Below are 16,316 nucleotides of genomic sequence, written 5' to 3'. Positions count from 1 at the left end.
GTAAGGTTAGGGACGGATTTGGTGGTATGGGTAAGTATAAGGGTGTGTTAAGGTGTGAGGGATGGGTCAACCATGTAATTATACATGTAATTACAGAAATTAATTACAGATGTAGTTACGTGCAGATATTTTTCAAATATAAGTACAATGTAAAAACATGCATGTACACAATAAGGGATTTGTACCAAATTAATAATTAAAATTTAAGTACATAGTAGTTAAGGCCACTTAATATAAAGTGGGTCCCTGAATTCAAATCCCAGCACTGTCTTTGCTGGTAATCAAACACCACCTTGGGTTGTGTGTTTTTGCTTTGCGCAATCAGGTTGTACAGAGTCAGGAAAAAAAAGCTCCACACATGTCTCTGTGGCGCAATGGATAGCGCATTGGACTTCTAGACTGCCAAATGAGGCCATTCAAAGGTTGTGGGTTCGAGTCCCACCAGAGTCGTTACTTTTGGCATTCTGTTAATGGCGCTTGGCCAACAAACACACATGCTCTCTGGCCACCCCTCCAGAGTTATAAAACTCTAAATCTCACTTTCTTACTAGATACATGCAAGTTGGTGCCGTGGCTTAGTTGGTTAAAGCGCCTGTCTAGTAAACAGGAGATCCTGGGTTCGAATCCCAGCGGTGCCTTTGCTGGTGATGAAGTAGTGCCTTGGGCTGAGTGGTTTTGATCTCCGTAAAAGGGGGTGCAGAGGAGTGCTAGAGCAGCATGCAATTTAATTTGCGAACCACCCCTCAGATGCTGCCCAGAGTCATGTCAGCAATGCAGCATGGCTCACCTGGTCAAATAGCTTGCCTTGCAAACACGTGATCCTTGGTTTAGGACTTCTGCAAGCCTGGAAGGAGCTACTGCATGTGGCGCAGAGTGTAGCGCATTGGACTATTAGTCTGTGATTTGAGGCCATATGAAGTTTGTGGGTTTGAGTCAAAACAGATTGGTGACTTCTGGCCTTTTGTTTATCATTAAATTGCAAGCTTATGCCCTCGGGCTACAGAAAGTTGTGAAAAATCTCATAAGCTGACCAGCCCGTGGACCTTTGTCCTCACCGCTGGATGTTTTGATCAACTTACTCACCCTCCTAGTGCTCTGCGGCTTAGTTGGTCAAAGCGTCTGTCTCGTAAACAGGAGATCCTGGGTTCAAATCCCAGCGGTGCCTTTAGCATCCCTTATGTGCCTCAAGCATGTGCTTTTCTGAGATCGGACTGCAAACAGGGATAGGAAAGGCATCAGGCGATTCCATTTCCAAACCACATCCTGATAATGCTAACGCTCTTTTGAACAGGTCAACAGTTGCTGATAGGCTCTGTGGCACAATATATAGCAAACTGGACTTCTAGACTGCCAGATTAGGCCATTCAAAAGTTAACTAATGGCACTTGGCCAACAAACCCAGAGGCTAGCTGGCCTTCCGAATCAGTTGTCAAAAAAAACATTTTTAGGCTGTGCAGAGCCTGGCCGTTAGCCTCTTATCTGGATGCTTTTATCCTCTAAGTGCCGCTCCCTGGGAGAGTGTGTGCAGGTTGGCGCCGTGGCTTAGTTGGTTTAAGCATGTGTCGTAAATAGGACATACAGAATTCGGTCCCACTTTATATTAAGTGGCCTTAACTACTATGTACTTACATGAAAAATGAATACATGTACTTATTGTGTTCATATTGTATTGTTAATTGGTTTTGCTGCTATTGAGGTGGGAAACAGGTAAGGTTAGGGACAGATTTGGTGGTATGTGTAAGTATAAGGGTGTGTTAAGGTGTGAGGGATGGGTCAACCATGTAATTATACATGTAATTACAGAAATTAATTACAGATGTAATTACGTGCAGATATTTTTCAAATATAAGTACAATGTAAAAACATGCATGTACACAATAAGGGATTTGTACCAAATTAATAATTAAAATTTAAGTACATAGTAGTTGAGGCCACTTAATATAAAGTGGGTCCTTGAATTCAAATCCCAGCACTGTCTTTGCTGGTAATCAAACACCACCTTGGGTTGTGTTTTTTTGCTTTGCGCAATCAGGCGGTACAGAGTCAGGAAAAAAAAGCTCCACATATGTCTCTGTGGCGCAATGGATAGCGCATTGGACTTCTAGACTGGCAAATGAGGCCATTCAAAGGTTGTGGGTTCGAGTCCCACCAGAGTCGTTACTTTTGGCATTCTGTTAATGGCGCTTGGCCAACAAACACACATGCTCTCTGGCCACCCCTCCAGAGTTATAAAACTCTAAATCTCACTTTCTTACTAGATACATGCAAGTTGGTGCCGTGGGTTAGTTGGTTATAGCGCCTGTCTAGTAAACAGGAGATCCTGGGTTCGAATCCCAGTTGTGCCTTTGCTGGTGATGAAGTAGCACCTTGGGCTGAGAGTTTTTGGTCTCCGTAAAAGGGGGTGCAGAGGAGTGCTAGAGCAGCATGCAATTTAATTTGCGAACCACCCCTCAGATGCTGCCCAGAGTCATCTCAGCAATGCAGCATGGCTCAGCTGGTCAAAGAGCTTGCCTTGCAAACACGTGCTCCTTGGTTTAGGACTGCTGCAAGCCTGGAAGGAGCTACTGCATGTAGCGCATTGGACTATTAGTCTGCGATTTGAGGCCATTTGAAGTTTGTGGGTTTGAGTCAAAACAGATTGGTGACTTCTGGCCTTTTGTTTATCATTAAATTGCAAGCTTATGCCCTCGGGCAACAGAAAGTTGTGAAAAATCTCATAAGCTGACCAGCCCGTGGACCTTTGTCCTCACCGCTGGATGTTTTGATCAACCTACTCACCCTCCTAGTGCTCTGCTTGGCGCTGTGGCTTAGTTGGTCAAAGCGTCTGTCTCGTAAACAGGAGATCCTGGGTTCAAATCCCAGCGGTGCCTTTAGCATCCCTTGTGTGCCTCAAGCATGTGCTTTTCTGAAATCGGACTGCAAAAAGGGATAGGAAAGGCAGCAGGCGATTCCATTTCCAAACCACATCCTGATAATGCTAACGCTCTTTTGAACAGGTCAACAGTTGCTGATAGGCTCTGTGGCACAATAGATAGCAAACTGGACTTCTAGACTGCCAGATTAGGCCATTCAAAAGTTAACTAATGGCACTTGGCCAACAAACCCAGAGGCTAGCTGGCCTCCCGAATCAGTTGTCAAAAAAACCATTTTAGGCTGTGCAGAGCCTGGCCGTTAGCCTCTTATCTGGATGCTTTTATCCTCTAAGTGCCGCTCCCTGGGAGAGTGTGTGCAGGTTGGCGCCGTGGCTTAGTTGGTTTAAGCATGTGTCGTAAATAGGACATACTGAATTCGGTCCCACTTTATACTAAGTGGCCTTAACTACTATGTACTTACATGAAAAATGAATACATGTACTTATTGTGTTCATATTGTTTTGTTAATTGGTTTTGCTGCTATTGAGGTGGGAAACAGGTAAGGTTAGGGACAGATTTGGTGGTATGGGTAAGTATAAGGGTGTGTTAAGGTGTGAGGGATGGGTCAACCATGTAATTATACATGTAATTACAGAAATTAATTACAGATGTAATTACGTGCAGATATTTTTCAAATATAAGTACAATGTAAAAACATGCATGTACACAATAAGGTATTTGTACCAAATTAATAATTAAAATTTAAGTACATAGTAGTTAAGGCCACTTAATATAAAGTGGGTCCCTGAATTCAAATCCCAGCACTGTCTTTGCTGGTAATCAAACACCACCTTGGGTTGTGTTTTTTTGCTTTGCGCAATCAGGCGGTACAGAGCCAGGAAAAAAAAGCTCCACACATGTCTCTGTGGCGCAATGGATAGCGCATTGGACTTCTAGACTGCCAAATGAGGCCATTCAAAGGTTGTGGGTTCGAGTCCCACCAGAGTCGTTACTTTTGGCATTCTGTTAATGGCGCTTGGCCAACAAACACACATGCTCTCTGGCCACCCCTCCAGAGTTATAAAACTCTAAATCTCACTTTCTTACTAGATACTTGCAAGTTGGTGCCGTGGCTTAGTTGGTTAAAGCGCCTGTCTAGTAAACAGGAGATCCTGGGTTCAAATCCCAGCGGTGCCTTTGCTGATGATGAAGTAGCGCCTTGGGCTGAGAAGTTTTGGTCTCCGTAAAAGGGGGTGCAGAGGAGTGCTACAGCAGCATGCAATTTAATTTGCGAACCACCCCTCAGATGCTGCCCAGAGTCATCTCAGCAATGTAGCATGGCTCACCTGGTCAAAGAGCTTGCCTTGCAAACACGTGATCCTTGGTTTAGGACTGCTGCAAGCCTGGAAGGAGCTACTGCATGTGGCGCAGAGTGTAGCGCATTGGACTATTAGTCTGCGATTTGAGACCATTTGAAGTTTGTGGGTTTGAGTCAAAACAGATTGGTGACTTCTGGCCTTTTGTTTATCATTAAATTGCAAGCTTATGCCCTCGGGCAACAGAAAGTTGTGAAAAATCTCATAAGCTGACCAGCCCGTGGACCTTTCTATTGATCAACCTACTCACCCTCCTAGTGCTCTGCTTGGCGCTGTGGCTTAGTTGGTCAAAGCGTCTGTCTCGTAAACAGGAGATCCTGGGTTCAAATCCCAGCGGTGCCTTTAGCATCCCTTGTGTGCCTCAAGCATGTGCTTTTCTGAGATCGGACTGCAAACAGGGATAGGAAAGGCAGCAGGCGATTCCATTTCCAAACCACATCCTGATAATGCTAACGCTCTTTTGAACAGGTCAACAGTTGCTGATAGGCTCTGTGGCACAATAGATAGCAAACTGGACTTCTAGACTGCCAGATTAGGCCATTCAAAAGTTAACTAATGGCACTTGGCCAACAAACCCAGAGGCTAGCTGGCCACCCCTCCAGAGTTATAAAACTCTAAATCTCACTTTCTAACTAGATACATGCAAGTTGGTGCCGTGGCTTAGTTGGTTAAAGCGCCTGTCTAGTAAACAGGAGATCCTGGGTTCGAATCCCAGCGGTGCCTTTGCTGGTGATGAAGTAGTGCCTTGGGCTGAGTGATTTTGATCTCCGTAAAATGGGGTGCAGAGGAGTGCTAGAGCAGCATGCAATTTAATTTGCGAACCACCCCTCAGATGCTGCCCAGAGTCATGTCAGCAATGCTTGCCTTGCAAACATGTGATCCTTGGTTTAGGACTGCTGCAAGCCTGGAAGGAGCTACTGCATGTGGCGCAGAGTGTAGCGCATTGGACTATTAGTCTGCGATTTGAGGCCATATGAAGTTTGTGGGTTTGAGTCAAAACAGATTGGTGACTTCTGGCCTTTTGTTTATCATTAAATTGCAAGCTTATGCCCTCGGGCAACAGAAAGTTGTGAAAAATCTCATAAGCTGACCAGCCCGTGGACCTTTGTCCTCACCGCTGGATGTTTTGATCAACTTACTCACCCTCCTAGTGCTCTGCTTGGCGCTGTGGCTTAGTTGGTCAAAGTGTCTGTCTCGTAAACAGGAGATCCTGGGTTCAAATCCCAGCGGTGCCTTTAGCATCCCTTGTGTGCCTCAAGCATGTGCTTTTCTGAGATCGGACTGCAAACAGGGATAGGAAAGGCATCAGGCGATTCCATTTCCAAACCACATCCTGATAATGCTAACGCTCTTTTGAACAGGTCAACAGTTGCTGATAGGCTCTGTGGCACAATATATAGCAAACTGGACTTCTAGACTGCCAGATTAGGCCATTCAAAAGTTAACTAATGGCACTTGGCCAACAAACCCAGAGGCTAGCTGGCCTCCCGAATCAGTTGTCAAAAAAAACATTTTTAGGCTGTGCAGAGCCTGGCCGTTAGCCTCTTATCTGGATGCTTTTATCCTCTAAGTGCCGCTCCCTGGGAGAGTGTGTGCAGGTTGGCGCCGTGGCTTAGTTGGTTTAAGCATGTGTCGTAAATAGGACATACAGAATTCGGTCCCACTTTATATTAAGTGGCCTTAACTACTATGTACTTACATGAAAAATGAATACATGTACTTATTGTGTTCATATTGTATTGTTAATTGGTTTTGCTGCTATTGAGGTGGGAAACAGGTAAGGTTAGGGACAGATTTGGTGGTATGTGTAAGTATAAGGGTGTGTTAAGGTGTGAGGGATGGGTCAACCATGTAATTATACATGTAATTACAGAAATTAATTACAGATGTAATTACGTGCAGATATTTTTCAAATATAAGTACAATGTAAAAACATGCATGTACACAATAAGGGATTTGTACCAAATTAATAATTAAAATTTAAGTACATAGTAGTTGAGGCCACTTAATATAAAGTGGGTCCCTGAATTCAAATCCCAGCACTGTCTTTGCTGGTAATCAAACACCACCTTGGGTTGTGTTTTTTTGCTTTGCGCAATCAGGCGGTACAGAGTCAGGAAAAAAAAGCTCCACACATGTCTCTGTGGCGCAATGGATAGCGCATTGGACTTCTAGACTGGCAAATGAGGCCATTCAAAGGTTGTGGGTTCGAGTCCCACCAGAGTCGTTACTTTTGGCATTCTGTTAATGGCGCTTGGCCAACAAACACACATGCTCTCTGGCCACCCCTCCAGAGTTATAAAACTCTAAATCTCACTTTCTTACTAGATACATGCAAGTTGGTGCCGTGGGTTAGTTGGTTATAGCGCCTGTCTAGTAAACAGGAGATCCTGGGTTCGAATCCCAGTTTTGCCTTTGCTGGTGATGAAGTAGCGCCTTGGGCTGAGAGTTTTTGGTCTCCGTAAAAGGGGGTGCAGAGGAGTGCTAGAGCAGCATGCAATTTAATTTGCGAACCACCCCTCAGATGCTGCCCAGAGTCATCTCAGCAATGCAGCATGGCTCAGCTGGTCAAAGAGCTTGCCTTGCAAACACGTGCTCCTTGGTTTAGGACTGCTGCAAGCCTGGAAGGAGCTACTGCATGTAGCGCATTGGACTATTAGTCTGCGATTTGAGGCCATTTGAAGTTTGTGGGTTTGAGTCAAAACAGATTGGTGACTTCTGGCCTTTTGTTTATCATTAAATTGCAAGCTTATGCCCTCGGGCAACAGAAAGTTGTGAAAAATCTAATAAGCTGACCAGCCCGTGGACCTTTGTCCTCACCGCTGGATGTTTTGATCAACTTACTCACCCTCCTAGTGCTCTTCTTGGCGCTGTGGCTTAGTTGGTTAAAGCGTCTGTCTCGTAAACAGGCGATCCTGGGTTCAAATCCCAGCGGTGCCTTTAGCATCCCTTGTGCGCCTCAAGCATGTGCTTTTCTGAAATCGGACTGCAAACAGGGATAGCAAAGGCAGCAGGCGATTCCATTTCCAAACCACATCCTGATAATGCTAACGCTCTTTTGAACAAGTCAACAGTTGATGATAGGCTCTGTGGCACAATAGATAGCAAACTGGACTTCTAGACTGCCAGATGAGGCCATTCAAAGGTTAACTAATGGCACTTGGCCAACAAACCCAGAGGCTAGCTGGCCTCTCGAATCAGTTGTCAAAAAAACCATTTTAGGCTGTGCAGAGCCTGGCCGTTAGCCTCTTATCTGGATGCTTTTATCCTCTAAGTGCCGCTCCCTGGGAGAGTGTGTGCAGGTTGGCGCCGTGGCTTAGTTGGTTTAAGCTTGTGTCGTAAATAGGACATACTGAATTCGGTCCCACTTTATATTAAGTGGCCTTAACTACTATGTACTTACATCAAAAAATGAATACATGTACTTATTGTGTTCATATTGTATTGTTAATAGGTTTTGCTGCTATTGAGGTGGGAAACAGGTAAGGTTAGGGACAGATTTGGTGGTATGGGTAAGTATAAGGGTGTGTTAAGGTGTGAGGGATGGGTCAACCATGTAATTATACATGTAATTACAGAAATTAATTACAGATGTAATAACGTGCAGATATTTTTCAAATATAAGTACAATGTAAAAACATGCATGTACACAATAAGGGATTTGTACCAAATTAATAATTAAAATTTAAGTACATAGTAGTTAAGGCCACTTAATATAAAGTGGGTCCCTGAATTCAAATCCCAGCACTGTCTTTGCTGGTAATCAAACACCACCTTGGGTTGTGTTTTTTTGCTTTGCGCAATCAGGCGGTACAGAGCCAGGAAAAAATAGCTCCACACATGTCTCTGTGGCGCAATGGATAGCGCATTGGACTTCTAGACTGCCAAATGAGGCCATTAAAAGGTTGTGGGTTCGAGTCCCACCAGAGTCGTTACTTTTGGCATTCTGTTAATGGCGCTTGGCCAACAAACACACATGCTCTCTGTCCACCCCTCCAGAGTTATTAAACTCTAAATCTCAATTTCTTACTAGATACATGCAAGTTGGTGCCGTGGCTTAGTTGGTTAAAGCGCCTGTCTAGTAAACAGGAGATCCTTGGTTCCAATCCCAGCGGTGCCTTTGCTGGTGATGAAGTAGTGCCTTGGGCTGAGAAGTTTTGGTCTCCGTAAAAGGGGGTGCAGAGGAGTGCTAGAGCAGCATGCAATTTAATTTGCGAACCACCCCTCAGATGCTGCCCAGAGTCATCTCAGCAATGCAGCACGGCTCACCTGGTCAAAGAGCTTGCCTTGCAAACACGTGATCCTTGGTTTAGGACTGCTGCAAGCCTGGAAGGAGCTACTGCATGTGGCGCAGAGTGTAGCGCATTGGACTATTAGTCTGCGATTTGAGGCCATTTGAAGTTTGTGGGTTTGAGTCAAAACAGATTGGTGACTTCTGGCCTTTTGTTTATCATTAAATTGCAAGCTTATGCCCTCGGGCAACAGAAAGTTGTGAAAAATCTCATAAGCTGACCAGCCCGTGGACCTTTGTCCTCACCGCTGGATGTTTTGATCAACCTACTCACCCTCCTAGTGCTCTGCTTGGCGCTGTGGCTTATCAGAAAGAGCTTTATTGCCAAGTATGCTTGCGCATACAAGGAATTTGTTTTAGTGACATAAGCTTCCAGTAAACAGAGACAACAACACACAGACAAAAAAAAAAAAAAAAAAAAAAAAAAAAAAAAAATTACAGGAGAATTACAAATTGGCAAATAAATAAGTGTATAAATAATTGTGCTATAAATGATAATGGAATAGGATTGAGTGAGATACAGGAATGTTCTAGGATGGAGGGGTAACAAATAAATATAAGGATATTGCACATTTTTGCATAAGCATACGTTTAAGTGGGAAACATTTAACTGTTCATGAGGTAGATTGCCTGGGGGAAGAAACTATTCTTGTGCCTTGCTGTTCTTGTATTTGCGGCTCTGAGGCGCCGGCCAGATGGCAAAAGTTCAAAGATGGGGTGACTTGGATGTGAGGGATCCAGAGTGATTTTCTGAGTCCTTTTCCTCACTCTGGATGTGTACAGTTCTTGGAGGGTGGGCAGGGGAGCACCAATAATCCTTTCGGCAGTCCGAACAGTTCTCTGTAGTCTTCTGATATCTGATTTTGTAGCTGAACCAAACCAGACAGTAATTGAAGTACACAGGACTGACTCAATGACGGCTGAGTAGAACTGTTTCAGCAGCTCCTGTGGCAGGTTAAACTTCCTCAGCTGGCGAAGGAAGTACAACCTTTGTTGGGCTTTTTTCACAATGGAGCCAATGTGATTGTCCCACTTCAGGTCCTGAGAGATGGTGGTTCCCAGGAATCTGAATGACTCCACTGCAGTTACAGTGCTGTTCATGATGGTGAGTGGGGAAAGTGCAGGGGGGTTTCTCCTAAAGTCCACAGTCATCTCCACTGTTTTGAGCGTGTTCAGCTCCAGGTTGTTAAGACTGCACCAGACAGCCAGCTGCTCAACCTCCTGTCTGTAAGCAGACTCGTCACCGTCCTGGATGAGGCCGATGACTGTAGTATCGTCTGCAAACTTCAGGAGCTTGACAGAGGGGTCTTTAGAGGTGCAGTCGTTGGTGTACAGGGAGAAGAGCAGAGGGGAGAGAACACATCCCTGAGGGGCACCAGTGTTGGTGGAGCAGCTGTTTGACATGAATTTCCCCAGTCTCACTAACTGTTGCCTATCTGTCAGAAAGCTGGTGATCCACTGACAGATAGAGCTAGGAACAGAGAGCTGGGTCAGTTTGGTTTGGAGGGTTGTTGGGATGATGGTGTTGAAAGCCGAACTAAAGTCCACAAACAGGATCCTCACATAAGTCCCTGTTTTGTCCAGATGTTGCAGGATGAAGTGCAATGCCATGTTGATTGCATCATCCACGGACCTGTTTGCTCGGTACGCAAACTGCAGGGGGTCCAGTAAGGGTCCAGTGATGTCCTTCAGATAAGCCAGAACCAGTTTTTCAAACGACTTCATGACGACAGACGTTAGAGCCACAGGTCTGTAGTCGTTAAGTCCTGTTATCTTGGGTTTCTTTGGAATGGGGATTATGGTGGAGCGTTTGAAGCAGGAAGGCACTTCACACAACTCCAGAGATCTGTTGAAGATCTGTGAAAAGATGGGGGCCAGCTGGTCAGCACAGATTTTCAGACAGGCTGGTGTAACGCCATCTGGGCCTGGTGCTTTTCTTCTTTTGTTTTTCTTGAAGACCTGGCGCACATCATCTTCACAGATTTGAAGAGCAGGAGGTATGGAGAGGGGGATTGCAGGGGGTGTTAATGGTTGTGTAGGGAGATGGTCAGAATGGGTGTTGGGGGTTTCAAATCTACAATAAAACTCATTCAGGTCGTTAGCAAGTCGTTGATTAGCCTCAGTGCAAGGGGATGGTGACTTGTAGTTTGTGATGGCTCTCAGTCCTCTCCAAACTGAAGTAGAGTCGTTGGAAGTAAACTGGTCTTCCAACTTTTTAGCATAGGTCTTTTTAGCCGCTCTAATCTCTTTGTTCAGTGTGTTCCTGGCCTGATTGTACAAGACCCTGTCCCCATTTCTGTAGGCATCCTCTTTGGCCTGACGAAGGTGTCTGAGTTTTACTGTAAACCATGGCTTATCATTGTTGAATGTTAAATAAGTCCTGGTAGGAATGCATATATCCTCACAGAAACTAATATAGGATGTTACAGTCTCTGTGAGTTCGTCCAGATCGGTGGTAGCAGCTTCAAAAACGCTCCAGTCTGTGATGTCAAAACAAGATTGTAAATCCTGCTCTGTTTCGCTGGTCCATCTCTTCACAGTCTTTACTACAGGTTTAGCAGATTTAAGTTTCTGCTTGTAGGTCGGTATAAGATGAACCAGACAGTGATCAGAACGTCCCAAAGCTGCTCGTGGAACAGAGTGATATGCATCCTTTATTGTGGTGTAACAGTGATCCAGTATATTACTGTCTCTGGTGGGACAGGTAACATGCTGTCTGTATTTTGGCAGTTCACGGGAGAGATTGGCTTTATTAAAGTCCCCAAGAATGATTAAAACAGAGACCGGGTGTTGTTGTTCTGTGTCTGTGATCTGCTCAGCGAGTTTCTGTAAAGCTGAGCTCACATGCGCTTGAGGTGGAATGTAAACACTAACCAGAATGAGCGAGTGAAACTCCCGCGGCGAATAGAACGGCTTGCAGTTGATAAACTGCGTTTCTAGATCAGGACAGCACATCTTCTTTAACACAGTTACATCTGTACACCACCGTTCATTGATGTAAAAGCATGTCCCGCCGCCGCGTGATTTCCCCGTTGATTCTGCGTCGCGATCCGCTCTAAACAGCTGAAAGCCCGGCAGATGGAGTGCGCTGTCCGGTATGGCGTCATTCAGCCAGGTTTCCGTGAAACACAGAGCAGCAGAGTGAGAGAAATCCTTATTTGTCCGAGAGAGCAGAAGGAGTTCGTCCGTTTTGTTGGGTAGAGAGCGGAGATTTGCGAGATGGATGCTAGGCAACGGCGTTCGAAATCCGCGCTTCCTGAGTCTGACGAGCGCTCCCGCTCGCTTTCCCCGTCTGCGCGTCCTGAAGCGCTTGATCAGCGCCGCTGCTCCTCCGATAACAATGTTCAGTAAAACGTCTGTATAATAGAAATCCGGAAAAGTATCATGTGGTGTGTTCTGCCGAATGTTCAGCAGTTCATCCCTGGTGAAACTGATCGTGTTTGTTAAACAAAAAACAGGAAAAACGAACAAAAACAGTACAAACACTGGAGAGCCAAGCACTGAAGCAGCCATGTGCGGCGCCATCTTGGATTGGAGTCCAAGATTGGAGTCCAAGTTGGTCAAAGCGTCTGTCTCGTAAACAGGAGATCCTGGGTTCAAATCCCAGCGGTGCCTTTAGCATCCCTTGTGTGCCTCAAGCATGTGCTTTTCTGAAATCGGACTGCAAAAAGGGATAGGAAAGGCAGCAGGCGATTCCATTTCCAAACCACATCCTGATAATGCTAACGCTCTTTTGAACAGGTCAACAGTTGCTGATAGGCTCTGTGGCACAATAGATAGCAAACTGGACTTCTAGACTGCCAGATTAGGCCATTCAAAAGTTAACTAATGGCACTTGGCCAACAAACCCAGAGGCTAGCTGGCCTCCCGAATCAGTTGTCAAAAAAACCATTTTAGGCTGTGCAGAGCCTGGCCGTTAGCCTCTTATCTGGATGCTTTTATCCTCTAAGTGCCGCTCCCTGGGAGAGTGTGTGCAGGTTGGCGCCGTGGCTTAGTTGGTTTAAGCATGTGTCGTAAATAGGACATACTGAATTCGGTCCCACTTTATACTAAGTGGCCTTAACTACTATGTACTTACATGAAAAATGAATACATGTACTTATTGTGTTCATATTGTTTTGTTAATTGGTTTTGCTGCTATTGAGGTGGGAAACAGGTAAGGTTAGGGACAGATTTGGTGGTATGGGTAAGTATAAGGGTGTGTTAAGGTGTGAGGGATGGGTCAACCATGTAATTATACATGTAATTACAGAAATTAATTACAGATGTAATTACGTGCAGATATTTTTCAAATATAAGTACAATGTAAAAACATGCATGTACACAATAAGGTATTTGTACCAAATTAATAATTAAAATTTAAGTACATAGTAGTTAAGGCCACTTAATATAAAGTGGGTCCCTGAATTCAAATCCCAGCACTGTCTTTGCTGGTAATCAAACACCACCTTGGGTTGTGTGTTTTTGCTTTGCGCAATCAGGTTGTACAAAGTCAGGAAAAAAAAGCTCCACACATGTCTCTGTGGCGCAATGGATAGCGCATTGGACTTCTAGACTGCCAAATGAGGCCATTCAAAGGTTGTGGGTTCGAGTCCCACCAGAGTCGTTACTTTTGGCATTCTGTTAATGGCGCTTGGCCAACAAACACACATGCTCTCTGGCCACCCCTCCAGAGTTATAAAACTCTAAATCTCACTTTCTTACTAGATACATGCAAGTTGGTGCCGTGGCTTAGTTGGTTAAAGCGCCTGTCTAGTAAACAGGAGATCCTGGGTTCGAATCCCAGCGGTGCCTTTGCTGGTGATGAAGTAGCGCCTTGGGCTCAGTGGTTTTGATCTCCGTAAAAGGGGGTGCAGAGGAGTGCTAGAGCAGCATGCAATTTAATTTGCGAACCACCCCTCAGATGCTGCCCAGAGTCATGTCAGCAATGCAGCATGGCTCACCTGGTCAAATAGCTTGCCTTGCAAACACGTGCTCCTTGGTTTAGGACTGCTGCAAGCCTGGAAGGAGCTACTGCATGTAGCGCATTGGACTATTAGTCTGCGATTTGAGGCCATTTGAAGTTTGTGGGTTTGAGTCAAAACAGATTGGTGACTTCTGGCCTTTTGTTTATCATTAAATTGCAAGCTTATGCCCTCGGGCAACAGAAAGTTGTGAAAAATCTAATAAGCTGACCAGCCCGTGGACCTTTGTCCTCACCGCTGGATGTTTTGATCAACTTACTCACCCTCCTAGTGCTCTTCTTGGCGCTGTGGCTTAGTTGGTTAAAGCGTCTGTCTCGTAAACAGGAGATCCTGGGTTCAAATCCCAGCGGTGCCTTTAGCATCCCTTGTGTGCCTCAAGCATGTGCTTTTCTGAAATCGGACTGCAAAAAGGGATAGGAAAGGCAGCAGGCGATTCCATTTCCAAACCACATCCTGATAATGCTAACGCTCTTTTGAACAGGTCAACAGTTGCTGATAGGCTCTGTGGCACAATAGATAGCAAACTGGACTTCTAGACTGCCAGATTAGGCCATTCAAAAGTTAACTAATGGCACTTGGCCAACAAACCCAGAGGCTAGCTGGCCTCCCGAATCAGTTGTCAAAAAAACCATTTTAGGCTGTGCAGAGCCTGGCCGTTAGCCTCTTATCTGGATGCTTTTATCCTCTAAGTGCCGCTCCCTGGGAGAGTGTGTGCAGGTTGGCGCCGTGGCTTAGTTGGTTTAAGCATGTGTCGTAAATAGGACATACTGAATTCGGTCCCACTTTATACTAAGTGGCCTTAACTACTATGTACTTACATGAAAAATGAATACATGTACTTATTGTGTTCATATTGTTTTGTTAATTGGTTTTGCTGCTATTGAGGTGGGAAACAGGTAAGGTTAGGGACAGATTTGGTGGTATGGGTAAGTATAAGGGTGTGTTAAGGTGTGAGGGATGGGTCAACCATGTAATTATACATGTAATTACAGAAATTAATTACAGATGTAGTTACGTGCAGATATTTTTCAAATATAAGTACAATGTAAAAACATGCATGTACACAATAAGGTATTTGTACCAAATTAATAATTAAAATTTAAGTACATAGTAGTTAAGGCCACTTAATATAAAGTGGGTCCCTGAATTCAAATCCCAGCACTGTCATTGCTGGTAATCAAACACCACCTTGGGTTGTGTGTTTTTGCTTTGCGCAATCAGGTTGTACAGAGTCAGGAAAAAAAAGCTCCACACATGTCTCTGTGGCGCAATGGATAGCGCATTGGACTTCTAGACTGCCAAATGAGGCCATTCAAAGGTTGTGGGTTCGAGTCCCACCAGAGTCGTTACTTTTGGCATTCTGTTAATGGCGCTTGGCCAACAAACACACATGCTCTCTGGCCACCCCTCCAGAGTTATAAAACTCTAAATCTCACTTTCTTACTAGATACATGCAAGTTGGTGCCGTGGCTTAGTTGGTTAAAGCGCCTGTCTAGTAAACAGGAGATCCTGGGTTCGAATCCCAGCGGTGCCTTTGCTGGTGATGAAGTAGCGCCTTGGGCTGAGTGGTTTTGATCTCCGTAAAAGGGGGTGCAGAGGAGTGCTAGAGCAGCATGCAATTTAATTTGCGAACCACCCCTCAGATGCTGCCCAGAGTCATGTCAGCAATGCAGCATGGCTCACCTGGTCAAATAGCTTGCCTTGCAAACACGTGCTCCTTGGTTTAGGACTGCTGCAAGCCTGGAAGGAGCTACTGCATGTAGCGCATTGGACTATTAGTCTGCGATTTGAGGCCATTTGAAGTTTGTGGGTTTGAGTCAAAACAGATTGGTGACTTCTGGCCTTTTGTTTATCATTAAATTGCAAGCTTATGCCCTCGGGCAACAGAAAGTTGTGAAAAATCTAATAAGCTGACCAGCCCGTGGACCTTTGTCCTCACCGCTGGATGTTTTGATCAACTTACTCACCCTCCTAGTGCTCTTCTTGGCGCTGTGGCTTAGTTGGTTAAAGCATCTGTCTCGTAAACAGGAGATCCTGGGTTCAAATCCCAGCGGTGCCTTTAGCATCCCTTGTGTGCCTCAAGCATGTGCTTTTCTGAAATCGGACTGCAAAAAGGGATAGCAAAGGCAGCAGGCGATTCCATTTCCAAACCACATCCTGATAATGCTAACGCTCTTTTGAACAGGTCAACAGTTGCTGATAGGCTCTGTGGCACAATAGATAGCAAACTGGACTTCTAGACTGCCAGATGAGCCCCTTCAAAGGTTAACTAATGGCACTTGGCCAACAAACCCAGAGGCTAGCTGGCCTCCCGAATCAGTTGTCAAAAAAACCATTTTAGGCTGTGCAGAGCCTGGCCGTTAGCCTCTTATCTGGATGCTTTTATCCTCTAAGTGCCGCTCCCTGGGAGAGTGTGTGCAGGTTGGCGCCGTGGCTTAGTTGGTTTAAGCTTGTGTCGTAATTAGGACATACTGAATTCGGTCCCACTTTATATTAAGTGGCCTTAACTACTATGTACTTACATCAAAAAATGAATACATGTACTTATTGTGTTCATATTGTATTGTTAATAGGTTTTGCTGCTATTGAGGTGGGAAACAGGTAAGGTTAGGGACAGATTTGCTGGTATGGGTAAGTATGAGGGTGTGTTAAGGTGTGAGGGATGGGTCAACCATGTAATTATACATGTAATTACAGAAATTAATTACAGATGTAATTACGTGCAGATATTTTTCAAATATAAGTACAATGTAAAAACATGCATGTACACAATAAGGGATTTGTACCAAATTAATAATTAAAATTTAAGTACATAGTAGTTAAGGCCACTTAA

General features: G+C 44.8%; 20 non-coding genes across 20 annotated transcripts; all 20 read left to right on the top strand.

The window, feature by feature from the left end:
- The first annotated feature begins 360 nt into the window (after positions 1–360).
- Positions 361–450, top strand: trnar-ucu (transfer RNA arginine (anticodon UCU)). The gene is given in 2 exon segments: positions 361–397; positions 415–450. It is a non-coding gene; the product is annotated as a tRNA-Arg (tRNA).
- A 114-nt stretch (positions 451–564) lies between these two features.
- trnat-agu (transfer RNA threonine (anticodon AGU)) lies at positions 565–638 on the top strand. Its single transcript has one exon. It is a non-coding gene; the product is annotated as a tRNA-Thr (tRNA).
- Positions 639–2,067: 1,429 nt separating this feature from the next.
- Positions 2,068–2,157, top strand: trnar-ucu (transfer RNA arginine (anticodon UCU)). The gene is given in 2 exon segments: positions 2,068–2,104; positions 2,122–2,157. It is a non-coding gene; the product is annotated as a tRNA-Arg (tRNA).
- Positions 2,158–2,271: 114 nt separating this feature from the next.
- Positions 2,272–2,345, top strand: trnat-agu (transfer RNA threonine (anticodon AGU)). The gene has a single exon. It is a non-coding gene; the product is annotated as a tRNA-Thr (tRNA).
- Positions 2,346–2,796: 451 nt separating this feature from the next.
- trnat-cgu (transfer RNA threonine (anticodon CGU)) lies at positions 2,797–2,870 on the top strand. Its single transcript has one exon. It is a non-coding gene; the product is annotated as a tRNA-Thr (tRNA).
- Positions 2,871–3,771: 901 nt separating this feature from the next.
- trnar-ucu (transfer RNA arginine (anticodon UCU)) lies at positions 3,772–3,861 on the top strand. Its single transcript is given in 2 exon segments — positions 3,772–3,808; positions 3,826–3,861. It is a non-coding gene; the product is annotated as a tRNA-Arg (tRNA).
- A 114-nt stretch (positions 3,862–3,975) lies between these two features.
- On the top strand, positions 3,976–4,049 carry trnat-agu (transfer RNA threonine (anticodon AGU)). Its single transcript has one exon. It is a non-coding gene; the product is annotated as a tRNA-Thr (tRNA).
- Positions 4,050–4,496: 447 nt separating this feature from the next.
- Positions 4,497–4,570, top strand: trnat-cgu (transfer RNA threonine (anticodon CGU)). Its single transcript has one exon. It is a non-coding gene; the product is annotated as a tRNA-Thr (tRNA).
- Positions 4,571–4,877: 307 nt separating this feature from the next.
- trnat-agu (transfer RNA threonine (anticodon AGU)) lies at positions 4,878–4,951 on the top strand. The gene has a single exon. It is a non-coding gene; the product is annotated as a tRNA-Thr (tRNA).
- A 438-nt stretch (positions 4,952–5,389) lies between these two features.
- trnat-cgu (transfer RNA threonine (anticodon CGU)) lies at positions 5,390–5,463 on the top strand. Its single transcript has one exon. It is a non-coding gene; the product is annotated as a tRNA-Thr (tRNA).
- Positions 5,464–6,365: 902 nt separating this feature from the next.
- Positions 6,366–6,455, top strand: trnar-ucu (transfer RNA arginine (anticodon UCU)). The gene is given in 2 exon segments: positions 6,366–6,402; positions 6,420–6,455. It is a non-coding gene; the product is annotated as a tRNA-Arg (tRNA).
- A 639-nt stretch (positions 6,456–7,094) lies between these two features.
- trnat-cgu (transfer RNA threonine (anticodon CGU)) lies at positions 7,095–7,168 on the top strand. The gene has a single exon. It is a non-coding gene; the product is annotated as a tRNA-Thr (tRNA).
- A 902-nt stretch (positions 7,169–8,070) lies between these two features.
- Positions 8,071–8,160, top strand: trnar-ucu (transfer RNA arginine (anticodon UCU)). The gene is given in 2 exon segments: positions 8,071–8,107; positions 8,125–8,160. It is a non-coding gene; the product is annotated as a tRNA-Arg (tRNA).
- Positions 8,161–8,274: 114 nt separating this feature from the next.
- On the top strand, positions 8,275–8,348 carry trnat-agu (transfer RNA threonine (anticodon AGU)). Its single transcript has one exon. It is a non-coding gene; the product is annotated as a tRNA-Thr (tRNA).
- A 4,687-nt stretch (positions 8,349–13,035) lies between these two features.
- trnar-ucu (transfer RNA arginine (anticodon UCU)) lies at positions 13,036–13,125 on the top strand. The gene is given in 2 exon segments: positions 13,036–13,072; positions 13,090–13,125. It is a non-coding gene; the product is annotated as a tRNA-Arg (tRNA).
- A 114-nt stretch (positions 13,126–13,239) lies between these two features.
- Positions 13,240–13,313, top strand: trnat-agu (transfer RNA threonine (anticodon AGU)). The gene has a single exon. It is a non-coding gene; the product is annotated as a tRNA-Thr (tRNA).
- A 451-nt stretch (positions 13,314–13,764) lies between these two features.
- Positions 13,765–13,838, top strand: trnat-cgu (transfer RNA threonine (anticodon CGU)). The gene has a single exon. It is a non-coding gene; the product is annotated as a tRNA-Thr (tRNA).
- Positions 13,839–14,739: 901 nt separating this feature from the next.
- trnar-ucu (transfer RNA arginine (anticodon UCU)) lies at positions 14,740–14,829 on the top strand. Its single transcript is given in 2 exon segments — positions 14,740–14,776; positions 14,794–14,829. It is a non-coding gene; the product is annotated as a tRNA-Arg (tRNA).
- A 114-nt stretch (positions 14,830–14,943) lies between these two features.
- Positions 14,944–15,017, top strand: trnat-agu (transfer RNA threonine (anticodon AGU)). The gene has a single exon. It is a non-coding gene; the product is annotated as a tRNA-Thr (tRNA).
- A 451-nt stretch (positions 15,018–15,468) lies between these two features.
- Positions 15,469–15,542, top strand: trnat-cgu (transfer RNA threonine (anticodon CGU)). Its single transcript has one exon. It is a non-coding gene; the product is annotated as a tRNA-Thr (tRNA).
- The last annotated feature ends 774 nt before the right edge of the window (positions 15,543–16,316 follow it).

The sequence above is a fragment of the Carassius carassius genome, chromosome 1 (assembly GCF_963082965.1).
Source record: "Carassius carassius chromosome 1, fCarCar2.1, whole genome shotgun sequence".
Taxonomy (NCBI): Eukaryota; Metazoa; Chordata; class Actinopteri; order Cypriniformes; family Cyprinidae; genus Carassius; species Carassius carassius.
This window is presented reverse-complemented; position numbering and strand designations above follow the sequence as displayed.